Here is a 21,811-nt window from a genome sequence, read left to right on the forward strand (position 1 = left end):
TGCCCTAAACCCTGAAACACCAGCCCAAGAAAGACCTCTCTACACTGCCCGAACACCACTGCACTGCCCTGGACCCTTAAACACCACCCCCAGCACGACCCCCTACACTGCCCGAACACCACTGCACTGCCCTAAACCCTGAAACACCACCCCCAGCATGACCCCCTTCACTGCCCGAACACCACTGCACTGCCCTAAACCCTGAAACACCATCCCCAGCACGACCCCCTACAGTTCCCGAACAGCACTGCACTGCCTTAAACCCTGAAACACCACCCCCAGCACAAACCCCTGCACTGCCCGAATACCACTGCCCTAAACCCTGAAACACCACCCCCTGCAAGATCCCCCTACACGGCCCGAACACCACTGCCCTGCCCTAACCCCTGAAACACCACCCCCTGCAAGACCCCCCACACTGCCTGAACACCACTGCACTGCCCTATACCCTAAAACAACATCAGAGCATGACCCCCTGCACTGCCCGAACACCACTGATCTGCCCTAAACCCTGAAACACCACCCCAGCAAGACCCCCTAAACTGCCCGAACACCACTGCCCTTAACCCTGAAACACCAGCCCCTACAAGACCCGCCTAAACTGCCTGAACACCACTGACCTGCCCTAAACCTTGAAACACCACCCCCCTGCATGACCCTCTACACTGCCCGAACACCACTGTACTGTCATAAACCCTAAAACACCAGCCCAGCACTACCCCCTACTCTGCCCGAACATGACTGTTCTGCCCTAAACCCTGAAACACCAGTCACAGCACAACCCATACACTGCCCGAATACCACTGCTCTGCCCTAAATGCTGAAACACTAGCCCCGGCAAGACCCCCTACACTGCCTGAACACCACTGCACTGCCCTAAACCCTGAAACACCACCCCTCTGCAGGACCCCCTACACGGCCCGAACACCACTGCAATCCCCTAAACCCTGCAACACCACCCCCCTGCACGACATTCTACACTGCCTGAACACCACTGCACTGCCCTAAACCCTGAAACACCACCCCCTGCACGACCCCCTACACTGCCCGAACACCACTGCCCTAATCCCTGAAACACCACCCCCAGCACGACCCCCTACACTGCCCAAATACCACTGCACTGCCCTAAACTCTGAAACACCACCCCCAGCACAACCCCCTACACTGCTCGAACACCACTGCACTTCTCTATACCCTGAAACACCACCCGCAGCAAGACCCCCTACACTGCCCGAACACCACTGCCCTAAACCCTGAAACACCACCCCCAGCAAGACCGCCTACACTGACCGAACGCCACTGCCCTGCCCTAAACCCTGAAACACCACCCCCTGCACGACCCCCTACACTGCCTGAACACCACTGCACTGCCCTAAACCCTGAAACACGAGCCCTAGCACGACCCCCTACACTGCCCGAACATCACTGCTCTGCCCTAAGCCCTGAAACCCTAGCCCCATCACGACCCCCTACACTGCCCGAACCTCCACTGCACTGCCCTAAACCCTGAAACACCACCCCCAGCACGAACCCCTACACTGACCGAACACCACTGCAATGCCCTAAACCCTGAAACACCTCCCCAGCACGCACCCTACACTGCCCAAACACCACTGCACTGCCCTATATCCTGAAACACTACACCCAGCACGACCCCCTACAATGCCTGAACACTACTGCACTGCCCTAAACCCTGAAACACCACCCCCTGCTTGGCCCCCTACACTTCCCCAACACCACTGCACTGCCCTAAACCCTGGCACACAACCCCCAGCACAACCCCCCTACACTGCCCGAACACCACTGCACTGCCCTAAAGCCTGAAACACCACCCCTAGCACGACCCCCAACACTGCCCAAACACCACTGCTCTTCCCTAAACCCTGAAACACCAGCCCCAGCATGTCCCCCTACACCACCCCAACACCACTGCACTGCCATAAACCCTGAAACACAACCCTTAGCACGACCCCCCTACACTGACCGAACACCACTGCTCGGCCCTAAACCCTGAAACACCACCCCCAGCATGACCCCCTACACTGCCCAAACACCACTGCACTGCCCTAAACCCTGAAACACCAGCCCTAGCACAACCCCTACACTGTCCGAACACCACTGCTCTGCCCTAAACCCTGAAACACTAGCCACAGCACGACCCCTACACTGCCCGAACACCACTGCACTGCCCTAAACCCTGAAACACCACCCCCAGCACGACCCCCTACACTGCCCGAACACCACTGCACTTCCCTACACCGTGAAACACCACCCCCAGCACGACCACCTACACTGTCCGAACACCACTGCCCTGCCCTAAACCCTGAAACACCACCTCCTGCAAGACCCCCTACACTGCCTGAACACCACTGCACTACCCTATACCCTAAAACACCATCCCAGCATGACCCCCTACACTGCCTGAACACCACTGATCTGCCCTAAACCCTGAAACATCACCCCAGCATGACCCCCTACACTGACCAAACACCAGTGCACTGCCCTAAACCCTGAAACACCACCCCCAGCAAGACCCCCTACACTGCCCGAACACCACTTCCCTAAACCCTGAAACACCAGCCCCTACAAGACACCCCTACACTGCCTGAACACCACTGCCCTGCCCTAAACCCTGAAACACCACACCCTGCAAGACCCCCTACACTGCCGGAACATCACTGCACTGCCCTATACCCTAAAACACCATCCCCAGCACGACCCCCCTACACTGCCCGAACACCACTGATCTGCACTAAACCCTGAAACATCACCCCAGCACAACCCCCTACTCTGTCCAAACACCACTGCTCTGCCCCAAACCCTAAAACATCACCCGCAGCAGAACCCCCTACACAGCCTGAACACCACTACACTGCCATAAACCCTGAAACACCACCCCTAGCACAACTCCCCTACACTGCCCGAACACCGATGTACTGCCCTAAACCCTGAGACACCACCCCCAGTACGACCCCCTACACTGCCCGAACACCACTGCACTGCCCTAAACCCTGAAACACCACCCCAGCATGACCCCCTACACTGCCCGATCACCACTGCACTGCCCTAAACCCTGAAAAAGCACCCCAGCACGACCACCTATACTGACTGAACACCACTGCACTGCCCTAAATCCTGAAACACCACCCCCTGTATGACACCCTACACTGCCCAAACACCACTGCCCTAAACCCTGAAACACCACCCCAAGCAAGCCCCCCTACACTGCCCGAACACCACTGCCCTAAACCCTGAAACACCAACCCCTGCACAACCCCCTACACTGCCCAAACACCACTGCACTGCCCTGAACCCTGAAACACCATCCTCAGCACGACCCCCTACTCTGCCCGAACACCAATGCTCTGCCCTACAACCTAAAACACCAGCCCAAGCACGACCCCCTACACTGCCCGAACATCAATGCTCTGCACTATACTCTGAAACACCAGCCCCAGCACGAACACTACACTGCCCGAACACCACTGCTCTGCCCTAAACCCTGAAACACCACCCCCTGCATGATCCCCTACACTGCCCGAACACCACTGCATTGTCCTTAACCCTAAAACACCACCCCAGCACGACCCCTACACTGCCCGAACACCACTGCTCTGCCCTAAACCCTGAAACACCAGCCCCAGCACAACCCCTACACTGCCCGAACACCACTGCTCTGCCCTAAACCCTGAAACACTAGCCCCAGCACGACCCCCTACACTACCACACAAATGCACTGCCCTAAACCCTGAGTCACTAGCCCCAGCACGACCCCCTATATTGCCCGATCACAACTGCACTGCCCTAAACCCTGAAACACTAGCCCCAGCACGAACACTACACTGCCCGAACACCACTGCTCTGCCCTAAACCCTGAAACACCACCCCCTGCATGATCCCCTACACTGCCCGAACACCACTGCATTGTCCTTAACCCTAAAACACCACCTCAGCACGACCCCTACACTGCCCGAACACCACTGCTCTGCCCTAAACCCTGAAACACCAGCCCCAGCACAACCCCTACACTGCCCGAACACCACTGCTCTGCCCTAAACCCTGAAACACTAGCCCCAGCACGACCCCCTACACTACCATACAAATGCACTGCCCTAAACCCTGAGTCACTAGCCCCAGCACGACCCCCTATATTGCCCGAACACAACTGCACTGCCCTAAACCCTGAAACACTAGCCCCAGCACGACACCCTACACTGCCCGATCACCATTGTACTGCCCTAAACCCTGAAACATCACCCAAGCATGACCCCCTACACTGCCCAAACACTACTGCACTGCCCCAAACCCTAAAACACCACCCCCAAGCATGACCCCCTACACTGCCCGAACACCACTGCACTGCCCTAAACACTGAAATACCACCCCCAGCAACACCCCCTACACTGCCCGAACATCACTGCACTGCCCTAAACCCTGAAATACCAACCCCAGCACGACCCCCTACACTGCCCGAACACCACAGCACTGCCCTAAACCCTGAAACACCACCCCCCTGCATGATCCCCTACACTGCCCGAACACCACTGCACTGTCCTAAACCCTAAAACACCACCCCAGCACTTCCCCCTACACTGCCCGAACACCACTGCTCTGCCCTAAACCCTGAAACACCAGCCCCAGCACAACCCCTACACTGCCCGAACACCACTGCTCTGCCCTAAACCCTAAAACACTAGCCCCAGCACGACCCCCTACACTACCACACAACTGCACTGCCCTAAACCCTGAGACACTAGCCCCAGAACGACCCCCTACACTGTCCGAACTCCACTGCACTGCCCTAAACCCTGAAACACTAGGCCCAGCACGACACCCTACACTGCCCGAACACCATTGCACTGCCCTAAACCCTGAAACACCACCCCAGCATGACCCCCTACACTACCCGAACACCACTGCACTGGCCTAAACCCTAAAACACCATCCCCAATCATGACCCCCTACACTGATCGAACACCACTGCACTACCCTAAAACACCACCCTCAGCATGAACCCCTACACTGCCCGAATACCACTGCACTGCCCTAAACCCTGAAACACCAGCCCAAGAAAGACCTCCCAACACTGCCCGAACACCACTGCACTGCCCTGAACCCTTAAACACCACCCCCAGCACGACCCCCTACACTGCCCGAACACCACTGCACTGCCCTAAACCCTGAAACACCACCCCCAGCATGACCCCCTTCACTGCCCGAACACCACTGCACTGCCCTAAACCCTGAAACACCATCCCCAGCACGACCCCCTACAGTTCCCGAACAGCACTGCACTGCCTTAAACCCTGAAACACCACCCCCAGCACAAACCCCTGCACTGCCCGAATACCACTGCCCTAAACCCTGAAACACAACCCCCTGCAAGATCCCCCTACACGGCCCGAACACCACTGCCCTGCCCTAACCCCTGAAACACCACCCCCTGCAAGACCCCCCACACTGCCTGAACACCACTGCACTGCCCTATACCCTAAAACAACATCAGAGCATGACCCCCTGCACTGCCCGAACACCACTGATCTGCCCTACACCCTGAAACATCACCCCAGCATGACCCCCTACACTACCACACAACTGCACTGCCCTAAACCCTGAGACACTAGCCCCAGAACGACCCCCTACACTGTCCGAACTCCACTGCACTGCCCTAACCCCTGAAACACTAGGCCCAGCACGACACCCTACACTGCCCGAACACCAGTGCACTGCCCTAAACCCTGAAACACCACCCCAGCAAGACCCCCTACACTGCCCGAACACCACTGCCCTTAACCCTGAAACACCAGCCCCTACAAGACCCGCCTAAACTGCCTGAACACCACTGACCTGCCCTAAACCCTGAAACACCACCCCCCTGCATGACCCTCTACACTGCCCGAACACCACTGTACTGTCATAAACCCTAAAACACCAGCCCAGCACTACCCCCTACTCTGCCCGAACACGACTGTTCTGCCCTAAACCCTGAAACACCAGTCACAGCACAACCCATACACTGCCCGAATACCACTGCTCTGCCCTAAATGCTGAAACACTAGCCCCGGCAAGACCCCCTACACTGCCTGAACACCACTGCACTGCCCTAAACCCTGAAACACCACCCCTCTGCAGGACCCCCTACACGGCCCGAACACCACTGCAATGCCCTAAACCCTGCAACACCACCCCCCTGCACGACATTCTACACTGCCTGAACACCACTGCTCTGCCCTAAACCCTGAAACACCACCCCCAGCATGACCCCCTACACTGCCCAAACACCACTGCACTGCCCTAAACCCTGAAACACCAGCCCTAGCACAACCCCTACACTGTCCGAACACCACTGCTCTGCCCTAAACCCTGAAACACCAGCCCCAGCATGTCCCCCTACACCACCCCAACACCACTGCACTGCCATAAACCCTGAAACACAACCCTTAGCACGACCCCCCTACACTGACCGAACACCACTGCTCTGCCCTAAACCCTGAAACACCACCCCCAGCATGACCCCCTACACTGCCCAAACACCACTGCACTGCCCTAAACCCTGAAACACCAGCCCTAGCACAACCCCTACACTGTCCGAACACCACTGCTCTGCCCTAAACCCTGAAACACTAGCCACAGCACGACCCCTACACCACCCCAACACCACTGCACTGCCATAAACCCTGAAACACAACCCTTAGCACGACCCCCCTACACTGACCGAACACCACTGCTCTGCCCTAAACCCTGAAACACCACCCCCAGCATGACCCCCTACACTGCCCAAACACCACTGCACTGCCCTAAACCCTGAAACACCAGCCCTAGCACAACCCCTACACTGTCCGAACACCACTGCTCTGCCCTAAACCCTGAAACACTAGCCACAGCACGACCCCTACACTGCCCGAACACCACTGCACTGCCCTAAACCCTGAAACACCACCCCCAGCACGACCCCCTACACTGCCCGAACACCACTGCACTTCCCTACACCGTGAAACACCACCCCCAGCACGACCACCTACACTGTCCGAACAACACTGCACTGCCATAAACCCTGAAACACCACCCCCAGTACGAACCCCTACACTGCAAAAACACCAGTGCACTGCCCTAAACCCTGAAACACCACCCCCAGCAAGACCCCCTACACTGCCCGAACACCACTGCCCTAAACCCTGAAACACCACCCCCTGCAAGATCCCCCTACATGGCCCGAACACCACTGCCCTGCCCTAAACCCTGAAACACCACCTCCTGCAAGACCCCCTACACTTCCTGAACACCACTGCACTACCCTATACCCTAAAACACCATCCCAGCATGACCCCCTACACTGCCTGAACACCACTGATCTGCCCTAAACCCTGAAACATCACCCCAGCATGACCCCCTACACTGACCAAACACCAGTGCACTGCCCTAAACCCTGAAACACCACCCCCAGCAAGACCCCCTACACTGCCCGAACACCACTTCCCTAAACCCTGAAACACCAGCCCCTACAAGACACCCCTACACTGCCTGAACACCACTGCCCTGCCCTAAACCCTGAAACACCACACCCTGCAAGACCCCCTACACTGCCGGAACATCACTGCACTGCCCTATACCCTAAAACACCATCCCCAGCACGACCCCCCTACACTGCCCGAACACCACTGATCTGCACTAAACCCTGAAACATCACCCCAGCACAACCCCCTACTCTGTCCAAACACCACTGCTCTGCCCCAAACCCTAAAACATCACCCGCAGCAGAACCCCCTACACAGCCTGAACACCACTACACTGCCATAAACCCTGAAACACCACCCCTAGCACAACTCCCCTACACTGCCCGAACACCGATGTACTGCCCTAAACCCTGAGACACCACCCCCAGTACGACCCCCTACACTGCCCGAACACCACTGCACTGCCCTAAACCCTGAAACACCACCCCAGCATGACCCCCTACACTGCCCGATCACCACTGCACTGCCCTAAACCCTGAAAAAGCACCCCAGCACGACCACCTATACTGACTGAACACCACTGCACTGCCCTAAATCCTGAAACACCACCCCCTGTATGACACCCTACACTGCCCAAACACCACTGCCCTAAACCCTGAAACACCACCCCAAGCAAGCCCCCCTACACTGCCCGAACACCACTGCCCTAAACCCTGAAACACCAACCCCTGCACAACCCCCTACACTGCCCAAACACCACTGCACTGCCCTGAACCCTGAAACACCATCCTCAGCACGACCCCCTACTCTGCCCGAACACCAATGCTCTGCCCTACAACCTAAAACACCAGCCCAAGCACGACCCCCTACACTGCCCGAACATCAATGCTCTGCACTATACTCTGAAACACCAGCCCCAGCACGAACACTACACTGCCCGAACACCACTGCTCTGCCCTAAACCCTGAAACACCACCCCCTGCATGATCCCCTACACTGCCCGAACACCACTGCACTGTCCTAAACCCTAAAACACCACCCCAGCACTTCCCCCTACACTGCCCGAACACCACTGCTCTGCCCTAAACCCTGAAACACCAGCCCCAGCACAACCCCTACACTGCCCGAACACCACTGCTCTGCCCTAAACCCTGAAACACTAGCCCCAGCACGACCCCCTACACTACCACACAAATGCACTGCCCAAAACCCTGAGTCACTAGCCCCAGCACGACCCCCTATATTGCCCGAACACAACTGCACTGCCCTAAACCCTGAAACACTAGCCCCAGCACGACACCCTACACTGCCCGATCACCATTGTACTGCCCTAAACCCTGAAACATCACCCAAGCATGACCCCCTACACTGCCCAAACACTACTGCACTGCCCCAAACCCTAAAACACCACCCCCAAGCATGACCCCCTACACTGCCCGAACACCACTGCACTGCCCTAAACACTGAAATACCACCCCCAGCAACACCCCCTACACTGCCCGAACATCACTGCACTGCCCTAAACCCTGAAATACCAACCCCAGCACGACCCCCTACACTGCCCGAACACCACAGCACTGCCCTAAACCCTGAAACACCACCCCCCTGCATGATCCCCTACACTGCCCGAACACCACTGCACTGTCCTAAACCCTAAAACACCACCCCAGCACTTCCCTCTACACTGCCCGAACACCACTGCTCTGCCCTAAACCCTGAAACACCAGCCCCAGCACAACCCCTACACTGCCCGAACACCACTGCTCTGCCCTAAACCCTAAAACACTAGCCCCAGCACGACCCCCTACACTACCACACAACTGCACTGCCCTAAACCCTGAGACACTAGCCCAAGAACGACCCCCTACACTGTCCGAACTCCACTGCACTGCCCTAAACCCTGAAACACTAGGCCCAGCACGACACCCTACACTGCCCGAACACCATTGCACTGCCCTAAACCCTGAAACACCACCCCAGCATGACCCCCTACACTACCCGAACACCACTGCACTGGCCTAAACCCTAAAACACCATCCCCAATCATGACCCCCTACACTGATCGAACACCACTGCACTACCCTAAAACACCACCCTCAGCATGAACCCCTACACTGCCCGAATACCACTGCACTGCCCTAAACCCTGAAACACCAGCCCAAGAAAGACCTCCCTACACTGCCCGAACACCACTGCACTGCCCTGAACCCTTAAACACCACCCCCAGCACGACCCCCTACACTGCCCGAACACCACTGCACTGCCCTAAACCCTGAAACACCACCCCCAGCATGACCCCCTTCACTGCCCGAACACCACTGCACTGCCCTAAACCCTGAAACACCATCCCCAGCACGACCCCCTACAGTTCCCGAACAGCACTGCACTGCCTTAAACCCTGAAACACCACCCCCAGCACAAACCCCTGCACTGCCCGAATACCACTGCCCTAAACCCTGAAACACCACCCCCTGCAAGATCCCCCTACACGGCCCGAACACCACTGCCCTGCCCTAACCCCTGAAACACCACCCCCTGCAAGACCCCCCACACTGCCTGAACACCACTGCACTGCCCTATACCCTAAAACAACATCAGAGCATGACCCCCTGCACTGCCCGAACACCACTGATCTGCCCTACACCCTGAAACATCACCCCAGCATGACCCCCTACACTGACCAAACACCAGTGCACTGCCCTAAACCCTGAAACACCACCCCAGCAAGACCCCCTACACTGCCCGAACACCACTGCCCTTAACCCTGAAACACCAGCCCCTACAAGACCCGCCTAAACTGCCTGAACACCACTGACCTGCCCTAAACCCTGAAACACCACCCCCCTGCATGACCCTCTACACTGCCCGAACACCACTGTACTGTCATAAACCCTAAAACACCAGCCCAGCACTACCCCCTACTCTGCCCGAACACGACTGTTCTGCCCTAAACCCTGAAACACCAGTCACAGCACAACCCATACACTGCCCGAATACCACTGCTCTGCCCTAAATGCTGAAACACTAGCCCCGGCAAGACCCCCTACACTGCCTGAACACCACTGCACTGCCCTAAACCCTGAAACACCACCCCTCTGCAGGACCCCCTACACGGCCCGAACACCACTGCAATGCCCTAAACCCTGCAACACCACCCCCCTGCACGACATTCTACACTGCCTGAACACCACTGCACTGCCCTAAACCCTGAAACACCACCCCCTGCACGACCCCCTACACTGCCCGAACACCACTGCCCTAATCCCTGAAACACCACCCCCAGCACGACCCCCTACACTGCCCAAATACCACTGCACTGCCCTAAACCCTGAAACACCACCCCCAGCACAACCCCCTACACTGCTCGAACACCACTGCACTTCTCTATACCCTGAAACACCACCCGCAGCAAGACCCCCTACACTGCCCGAACACCACTGCCCTAAACCCTGAAACACCACCCCCAGCAAGACCGCCTACACTGACCGAACACCACTGCCCTGCCCTAAACCCTGAAACACCACCCCCTGCACGACCCCCTACACTGCCCGAACACCACTGCACTGCCCTAAACCCTGAAACACGAGCCCCAGCACGACCCCCTACACTGCCCGAACATCACTGCACTGCCCTAAGCCCTGAAACCCTAGCCCCATCACGACCCCCTACACTGCCCGAACCTCCACTGCACTGCCCTAAACCCTGAAACACCACCCCCAGCACGAACCCCTACACTGACCGAACACCACTGCAATGCCCTAAACCCTGAAACACCACCCCAGCACGCACCCTACACTGCCCAAACACCACTGCACTGCCCTATATCCTGAAACACTACACCCAGCACGACCCCCTACAATGCCAGAACACTACTGCACTGCCCTAAACCCTGAAACACCACCCCCTGCTTGACCCCCTACACTTTCCCAACACCACTGCACTGCCCTAAACCCTGGCACACAACCCCCAGCACAACCCCCCTACACTGCCCGAACACCACTGCACTGCCCTAAAGCCTGAAACACCACCCCTAGCACGACCCCCAACACTGCCCAAACACCACTGCTCTTCCCTAAACCCTGAAACACCAGCCCCAGCATGTCCCCCTACACCACCCCAACACCACTGCACTGCCATAAACCCTGAAACACAACCCTTAGCACGACCCCCCTACACTGACCGAACACCACTGCTCTGCCCTAAACCCTGAAACACCACCCCCAGCATGACCCCCTACACTGCCCAAACACCACTGCACTGCCCTAAACCCTGAAACACCAGCCCTAGCACAACCCCTACACTGTCCGAACACCACTGCTCTGCCCTAAACCCTGAAACACTAGCCACAGCACGACCCCTACACTGCCCGAACACCACTGCACTGCCCTAAACCCTGAAACACCACCCCCAGCACGACCCCCTACACTGCCCGAACACCACTGCACTTCCCTACACCGTGAAACACCACCCCCAGCACGACCACCTACACTGCCCGAACAACACTGCACTGCCATAAACCCTGAAACACCACCCCCAGTACGAACCCCTACACTGCAAAAACACCAGTGCACTGCCCTAAACCCTGAAACACCACCCCCAGCAAGACCCCCTACACTGCCCGAACACCACTGCCCTAAACCCTGAAACACCACCCCCTGCAAGATCCCCCTACATGGCCCGAACACCACTGCCCTGCCCTAAACCCTGAAACACCACCTCCTGCAAGACCCCCTACACTGCCTGAACACCACTGCACTACCCTATACCCTAAAACACCATCCCAGCATGACCCCCTACACTGCCTGAACACCACTGATCTGCCCTAAACCCTGAAACATCACCCCAGCATGACCCCCTACACTGACCAAACACCAGTGCACTGCCCTAAACCCTGAAACACCACCCCCAGCAAGACCCCCTACACTGCCCGAACACCACTTCCCTAAACCCTGAAACACCAGCCCCTACAAGACACCCCTACACTGCCTGAACACCACTGCCCTGCCCTAAACCCTGAAACACCACACCCTGCAAGACCCCCTACACTGCCGGAACATCACTGCACTGCCCTATACCCTAAAACACCATCCCCAGCACGACCCCCCTACACTGCCCGAACACCACTGATCTGCACTAAACCCTGAAACATCACCCCAGCACAACCCCCTACTCTGTCCAAACACCACTGCTCTGCCCCAAACCCTAAAACATCACCCGCAGCAGAACCCCCTACACAGCCTGAACACCACTGCACTGCCATAAACCCTGAAACACCACCCCTAGCACAACTCCCCTACACTGCCCGAACAGCGATGTACTGCCCTAAACCCAGAGACACCACCCCCAGTACGACCCCCTACACTGCCCGAACACCACTGCACTGCCCTAAACCCTGAAAAAGCACCCCAGCACGACCCCTATACTGACTGAACACCACTGCACTGCCCTAAATCCTGAAACACCACCCCCTGTATGACCCCCTACACTGCCCAAACACCACTGCCCTAAACCCTGAAACACCACCCCAAGCAAGCCCCCCTACACTGCCCGAACACCACTGCCCTAAACCCTGAAACACCAACCCCTGCACAACCCCCTACACTGCCCAAACACCACTGCACTGCCCTGAACCCTGAAACACCATCCTCAGCACGACCCCCTACTCTGCCCGAACACCAATGCTCTGCCCTACAACCTAAAACACCAGCCCAAGCACGACCCCCTACACTGCCCGAACACCAATGCTCTGCACTATACTCTGAAACACCAGCCCCAGCACGAACACTACACTGCCCGAACACCACTGCTCTGCCCTAAACCCTGAAACACCACCCCCTGCATGATCCCCTACACTGCCCGAACACCACTGCATTGTCCTTAACCCTAAAACAACACCCCAGCACGACCCCTACACTGCCCGAACACCACTGCTCTGCCCTAAACCCTGAAACACCAGCCCCAGCACAACCCCTACACTGCCCGAACACCACTGCTCTGCCCTAAACCCTGAAACACTAGCCCCAGCACGACCCCCTACACTACCACACAAATGCACTGCCCTAAACCCTGAGTCACTAGCCCCAGCACGACCCCCTATATTGCCCGAACACAACTGCACTGCCCTAAACCCTGAAACACTAGCCCCAGCACGACACCCTACACTGCCCGATCACCATTGTACTGCCCTAAACCCTGAAACATCACCCAAGCATGACCCCCTACACTGCCCAAACACTACTGCACTGCCCCAAACCCTAAAACACCACCCCCAAGCATGACCCCCTACACTGCCCGAACACCACTGCACTGCCCTAAACACTGAAATACCACCCCCAGCAACACCCCCTACACTGCCCGAACATCACTGCACTGCCCTAAACCCTGAAATACCACCCCCAGCACGACCCCCTACACTGCCCGAACACCACAGCACTGCCCTAAACCCTGAAACACCACCCCCCTGCATGATCCCCTACACTGCCCGAACACCACTGCACTGTCCTAAACCCTAAAACACCACCCCAGCACTTCCCCCTACACTGCCCGAACACCACTGCTCTGCCCTAAACCCTGAAACACCAGCCCCAGCACAACCCCTACACTGCCCGAACACCACTGCTCTGCCCTAAACCCTAAAACACTAGCCCCAGCACGACCCCCTACACTACCACACAACTGCACTGCCCTAAACCCTGAGACACTAGCCCCAGCACGACCCCCTACACTGTCCGAACTCCACTGCACTGCCCTAAACCCTGAAACACTAGGCCCAGCACGACACCCTACACTGCCCGAACACCATTGCACTGCCCTAAACCCTGAAACACCACCCCAGCATGACCCCCTACACTACCCGAACACCACTGCACTGGCCTAAACCCTAAAACACCATCCCCAATCATGACCCCCTACACTGATCGAACACCACTGCACTACCCTAAAACACCACCCTCAGCATGAACCCCTACACTGCCCGAATACCACTGCACTGCCCTAAACCCTGAAACACCAGCCCAAGAAAGACCTCCCTACACTGCCCGAACACCACTGCACTGCCCTGAACCCTTAAACACCACCCCCAGCACGACCCCCTACACTGCCCGAACACCACTGCACTGCCCTAAACCCTGAAACACCACCCCCAGCATGACCCCCTTCACTGCCCGAACACCACTGCCCTAAACCCTGAAACACCATCCCCAGCACCACCCCCTACAGTTCCCGAACAGCACTGCACTGCCTTAAACCCTGAAACACCACCCCAGCACAAACCCCTGCACTGCCCGAATACCACTGCCCTAAACCCTGAAACACCACCCCCTGCAAGATCCCCCTACACGGCCCGAACACCACTGCCCTGCCCTAACCCCTGAAACACCACCCCCTGCAAGACCCCCCACACTGCCTGAACACCACTGCACTGCCCTATACCCTAAAACAACATCAGAGCATGACCCCCTGCACTGCCCGAACACCACTGATCTGCCCTACACCCTGAAACATCACCCCAGCATGACCCCCTACACTGACCAAACACCAGTGCACTGCCCTAAACCCTGAAACACCACCCCAGCAAGACCCCCTACACTGCCCGAACAACACTGCCCTTAACCCTGAAACACTAGCCCCTACAAGACCCGCCTAAACTGCCTGAACACCACTGACCTGCCCTAAACCCTGAAACACCACACCCTGCAAGACCCCCTACACTGCCTGAACATCACTGCACTGCCCTATACGCTAAAACACCATCCCCAGCACGACCCCCTACACTGGCCGAACACCATTGATCTGCCCTTAACCCGGAATCATCACCCCAGCACGACCCCCTACCCTGCCCGAACACCACTACTCTGCCCCAAACCCTAAAACATCACCCGCAGCAGAACCCCCTACACGGCCTGAACACCACTGCACTGCCATAAACCCTGAAACACCACCCCTAGCACAACTCCCCTACACTGCCCGAACACCACTGTACTGCCCTAAACCCTGAGACACCACCCCCAGTACGACCCCCTACACTGCCCGAACACCACTGCACTGCCCTAAACCCTGAAACAGCACCCCAGCACGACCCCCTACACTGCCCGATCACCACTGCACTGCCCTAAACCCTGAAAAAACCACCCCAGCACGACCCCCTATAGTGACTGAACACCACTGCACTGCCCTAAATCCTGAAACACCACCCCCTGTACGACCCCCTACACTGCCCAAACACCACTGCCCTAAACCCTGAAACACCACCCCAAGCAAGACCCCCTAGACTGCCCAAACACCACTGCCCTAAACCCTGAAACACCAACCCCTGCACGACCCCCTACAGTTCCCTAACAGCACTGCACTGCCTTAAACCCTGAAACACCCCCCCAGCACAACCCCCTGCACTGCCCGAATACCACTGCCCTAAACCCTGAAACACCACCCCCTGCAAGATCCCCCTACACGGCCCGAACACCACTGCCCTGCCCTAACCCCTGAAACACCACCCCCTGCAAGACCCCCCACACTGCCTGAACACCACTGCACTGCCCTATACCCTAAAACAACATCAGAGCATGACCCCCTGCACTGCCCGAACACCACTATTCTGCCCTACACCCTGAAACATCACCCCAGCATGACCCCCTACACTGACCAAACACCAGTGCACTGCCCTAAACCCTGAAACACCACCCCCAGCAAGACCCCCTACAATGCCCGAACACCACTGCCCTTAACCCTGAAACACCAGCCCCTACAAGACCTGCCTAAACTGCCTGAACACCACTGACCTGCCCTAAACCCTGAAACACCACACCCTGCAAGACCCCCTACACTGCCTGAACATCACTGCACTGCCCTATACGCTAAAACACCATCCCCAGCACGACCCCCTACACTGCCCGAACACCATTGATCTGCCCTAAACCCGGAATCATCACCCCAGCACGACCCCCTACCCTGCCCGAACACCACTACTCTGCCCCAAACCCTAAAACATCACCCGCAGCAGAACCCCCTACACGGCCTGAACACCACTGCACTGCCCTAAACCCTGAAAAAACCACCCCAGCACGACCCCCTATAGTGACTGAACACCACTGCACTGCCCTAAATCCTGAAACACCACCCCCTGTACGACCCCCTACACTGCCCAAACACCACTGCCCTAAACCCTGAAACACCACCCCAAGCAAGACCCCCTAGACTGCCCAAACACCACTGCCCTAAACCCTGAAACACCAACCCCTGCACAACCCCCTACACTGCCCAAACACCACTGCACTGCCCTAAACCCTGAAACACCATCCCCAGCACGACCCCCTACTCTGCCCGAACACCAATGCTCTGCCCTACAACCTAAAACACCAGCCCAAGCACGACCCCCTACACTGCCCGAACACCAATGCTCTGCCCTAAACCCTGAAACACCATCCCCAGCACCACCCCCTACAGTTCCCGAACAGCACTGCACTGCCTTAAACCCTGAAACACCACCCCCAGCACAAACCCCTGCACTGCCCGAATACCACTGCCCTAAACCCTGAAACACCACCCCCTGCAAGATCCCCCTACACGGCCCGAACACCACTGCCCTGCCCTAACCCCTGAAACACCACCCCCTGCAAGACCCCCCATACTGCCTGAACACCACTACACTGCCCTATACCCTAAAACAACATCAGAGCATGACCCCCTGCACTGCCCGAACACCACTGATCTGCCCTACACCCTGAAACATCACCCCAGCATGACCCCCTACACTGACCAAACACCAGTGCACTGCCCTAAACCCTGAAACACCACCCCAGCAAGACCCCCTACACTGCCCGAACAACACTGCCCTTAACCCTGAAACACCAGCCCCTACAAGACCCGCCTAAACTGCCTGAACACCACTGACCTGCCCTAAACCCTGAAACACCACACCCTGCAAGACCCCCTACACTGCCTGAACATCACTGCACTGCCCTATACGCTAAAACACCATCCCCAGCACGACCCCCTACACTGCCCGAACACCATTGATCTGCCCTTAACCCGGAATCATCACCCCAGCACGACCCCCTACCCTGCCCGAACACCACTACTCTGCCCCAAACCCTAAAACATCACCCGCAGCAGAACCCCCTACATGGCCTGAACACCACTGCACTGCCATAAACCCTGAAACACCACCCCTAGCACAACTCCCCTACACTGCCCGAACACCACTGTACTGCCCTAAACCCTGAGACACCATCCCCAGTACGACCCCCTACACTGCCCGAACACCACTGCACTGCCCTAAACCCTGAAACAGCACCCCAGCACGACCCCCTACACTGCCCGATCACCACTGCACTGCCCTAAACCCTGAAAAAACCACCCCAGCACGACCCCCTATAGTGACTGAACACCACTGCACTGCCCTAAATCCTGAAACACCACCCCCTGTACGACCCCCTACACTGCCCAAACACCACTGCCCTAAACCCTGAAACACCACCCCAAGCAAGACCCCCTAGACTGCCCAAACACCACTGCCCTAAACCCTGAAACACCAACCCCTGCACGACCCCCTACAGTTCCCGAACAGCACTGCACTGCCTTAAACCCTGAAACACCACCCCCAGCACAACCCCCTGCACTGCCCGAATACCACTGCCCTAAACCCTGAAACACCACCCCCTGCAAGATCCCCCTACACGGCCCGAACACCACTGCCCTGCCCTAACCCCTGAAACACCACCCCCTGCAAGACCCCCCACACTGCCTGAACACCACTGCACTGCCCTATACCCTAAAACAACATCAGAGCATGACCCCCTGCACTGCCCGAACACCACTGATCTGCCCTACACCCTGAAACATCACCCCAGCATGACCCCCTACACTGCCCGAACACCACTGCCCTTAACCCTGAAACACCAGCCCCTACAAGACCTGCCTAAACTGCCTGAACACCACTGACCTGCCCTAAACCCTGAAACACCACACCCTGCAAGACCCCTACACTGCCTGAACATCACTGCACTGCCCTATACGCTAAAACACCATCCCCAGCACGACCCCCTACACTGCCCGAACACCATTGATCTGCCCTAAACCCGGAATCATCACCCCAGCACGACCCCCTACTCTGCCCGAACACCACTACTCTGCCCCAAACCCTAAAACATCACCCGCAGCAGAACCCCCTACACGGCCTGAACACCACTGCACTGCCCTAAACCCTGAAAAAACCACCCCAGCACGACCCCCTATAGTGACTGAACACAACTGCACTGCCCTATATCCTGAAACACCACCCCCTGTACGACCCCCTACACTGCCCAAACACCACTGCCCTAAACCCTGAAACACCACCCCAAGCAATACCCCCTAGACTGCCCAAACACCACTGCCCTAAACCCTGAAACACCAACCCCTGCACGACCCCCTACACTGCCCAAACACCACTGCACTGCCCTAAACCCTGAAACACCATCCCCAGCACGACCCCCTACTCTGCCCGAACACCAATGCTCTGCCCTACAACCTAAAACACCAGCCCAAGCACGACCCCCTACACTGCCCGAACACCAATGCTCTGCCCTAAACTCTGAAACACCAGCCCCAGCACGAACACTACACTGCTCGAACACCATTGCTCTGCCCTAAACCCTGAAACACTAGCCCCAGCACAAACCCCTACACTGCCCGAACACCACTCCACTGCCCTAAATCCTGAAACACCACACCCAGCACGACCCCCTACAATGCCCGAACACTACTGCACTGCCCTAAACCCTGAACCACCACCCCCTGCTTGACCCCCTACATGACCCAAACACCACTGCACTGCCCTAAACCTTGAAAGACCACCCCCCTGCATGACCCCTACACGGCCCGAACACTATTGCACTGCTCTAAAACCTGAAACACCACCCCCCTGCATGACCCCCTACACTGTGCGAACACCACTGCACTGCCCTAAAAACTGAATTACCATCCCCAGCATGACCCCCTACTCTGCCCGAACAGCAATGCTCTGCCCTACAACCTAAAACACCAGCCCAAGCACGACCCCCTACTCTGTCCGAACACCAATGCTCTGCACTATACTCTGAAACACCAGCCCCAGCACGAACACTACACTGCCCGAACACCACTGCTCTGCCCTAAACCCTGAAACACTAGCCCCAGCACAAACCCCTACACTGACCGAACACCACTGCACTGCCCTAAACACTGAAATACCACCCCCAGCAACACCCCCTACACTGCCCGAACATCACTGCACTGCCCTAAACCCTGAAATACCACCCCCAGCACGACCCCCTACACTGCCCGAACACCACCGCACTGCCCTAAACCCTGAAACACCACCCCCCTACACTGCCCGAACACCACTGCACTGTCCTAAACCCTAAAACACCACCCCAGCACTTCCCCCTACACTGCCCGAACACCACTGCACTGCCCTAAACCCTGAAACACCAGCCCCAGCACAACCCCTACACTGCCCGAACACCACTGCTCTGCCCTAAACCCTAAAACACTAGCCCCAGCACGACCCCCTACACTACCACACAACTGCACTGCCCTAAACCCTGAAACACTAGGCCCAGCACGACACCCTACACTGCCCGAACACCATTGCACTGCCCTAAACCCTGAAACACCACCCCAGCATGACCCCCTACACTACCCAAACACCACTGCACTGGCCTAAACCCTAAAACACCATCCCCAATCATGACCCCCTACACTGATCGAACACCACTGCACTACCCTAAAACACCACCCTCAGCATGAACCCCTACACTGCCCGAATACCACAGCACTGCCCTAAACCCTGAAACACCAGCCCAAGAAAGACCTCCCTACACTGCCCGAACACCACTGCACTGCCCTGAACCCTTAAACACCACCCCCAGCATGACCCCCTACACTGCCCGAACACCACTGCACTGCCCTAAACCCTGAAACACCACCCCCAGCATGACCCCCTTCACTGCCCGAACACCACTGCACTGCCCTAAACCCTGAAACACCATCCCCAGCACGACCCCCTACAGTTCCCGAACAGCACTGCACTGCCTTAAACCCTGAAACACCACTCCCAGCACAAGCCCCTGCACTGCCCGAATACCACTGCCCTAAACCCTGAAACACCACCCCCTGCAAGATCCCCCTACACGGCCCGAACACCACTACCCTGCCCTAACCCCTGAAACACCACCCCCTGCAAGACCCCCCACACTGCCTGAACACCACTGCACTGCCCTATACCCTAAAACAACATCAGAGCATGACCCCCTTCACTGCCCGAACACCACTGATCTGCCCTACACCCTGAAACATCACCCCAGCATGACCCCCTACACTGACCAAACACCAGTGCACTGCCCTAAACCCTGAAACACCACCCCCAGCAAGACCCCCTACACTGCCCGAACACCACTGCCCTTAACCCTGAAACACCAGCCCCTACAAGACCCGCCTACACTGCCTGAACACCACTGACCTGCCCTAAACCCTGAAACACCACACCCTGCAAGACCCCCTACACTGCCTGAACATCACTGCACTGCCCTATACGCTAAAACACCATCCCCAGCACGACCCCCTACACTGCCCGAACACCATTAATCTGCCCTAAACCCGGAAACATCACCCCAGCACGACCCCCTACCCTGCCCGAACACCACTACTCTGCCCCAAACCCTAAAACATCACCCGCAGCAGAACCCCCTACACGGCCTGAACACCACTGCACTGCCATAAACCCTGAAACACCACCCCTAGCACAACTCCCCTACACTGCCCGAACACCACTGTACTGCCCTAAACCCTGAGACACCACCCCCAGTACGACCCCCTACACTGCCCGAACACCACTGCACTGCCCTAAACCCTGAAACAGCGCCCCAGCACGACCCCCTACACTGCCCGATCACCAATGCACTGCCCTAAACCCTGAAAACACCACCCCAGCACGACCCCCTATAGTGACTGAACACCACTGCGCTGCCCTAAATCCTGAAACACCACCCCCTGTACGACCCCCTAGACTGCCCAAACACCACTGCCCTAAACCCTGAAACACCAACCCCTGCACGACCCCCTACACTGCCCAAACACCACTGCACTGCCCTAAACCCTGAAACACCATCCCCAGCACGACCTCCTACTCTGCCCGAACACCAATGCTCTGCCCTACAACCTAAAACACCAGCCCAAGCACGACCCCCTACACTGCCCGAACACCAATGCTCTGCCCTAAACTCTGAAACACCAGCCCCAGCACGAACACTACACTGCCCGAACACCATTGCTCTGCCCTAAACCCTGAAACACTAGCCCCAGCACAAACCCCTACACTGCCCGAACACCACTCCACTGCC

Source organism: Triturus cristatus, chromosome 1_1 (genome assembly GCF_964204655.1).
Source record: "Triturus cristatus chromosome 1_1, aTriCri1.1, whole genome shotgun sequence".
Lineage (NCBI taxonomy): Eukaryota > Metazoa > Chordata > Amphibia > Caudata > Salamandridae > Triturus > Triturus cristatus.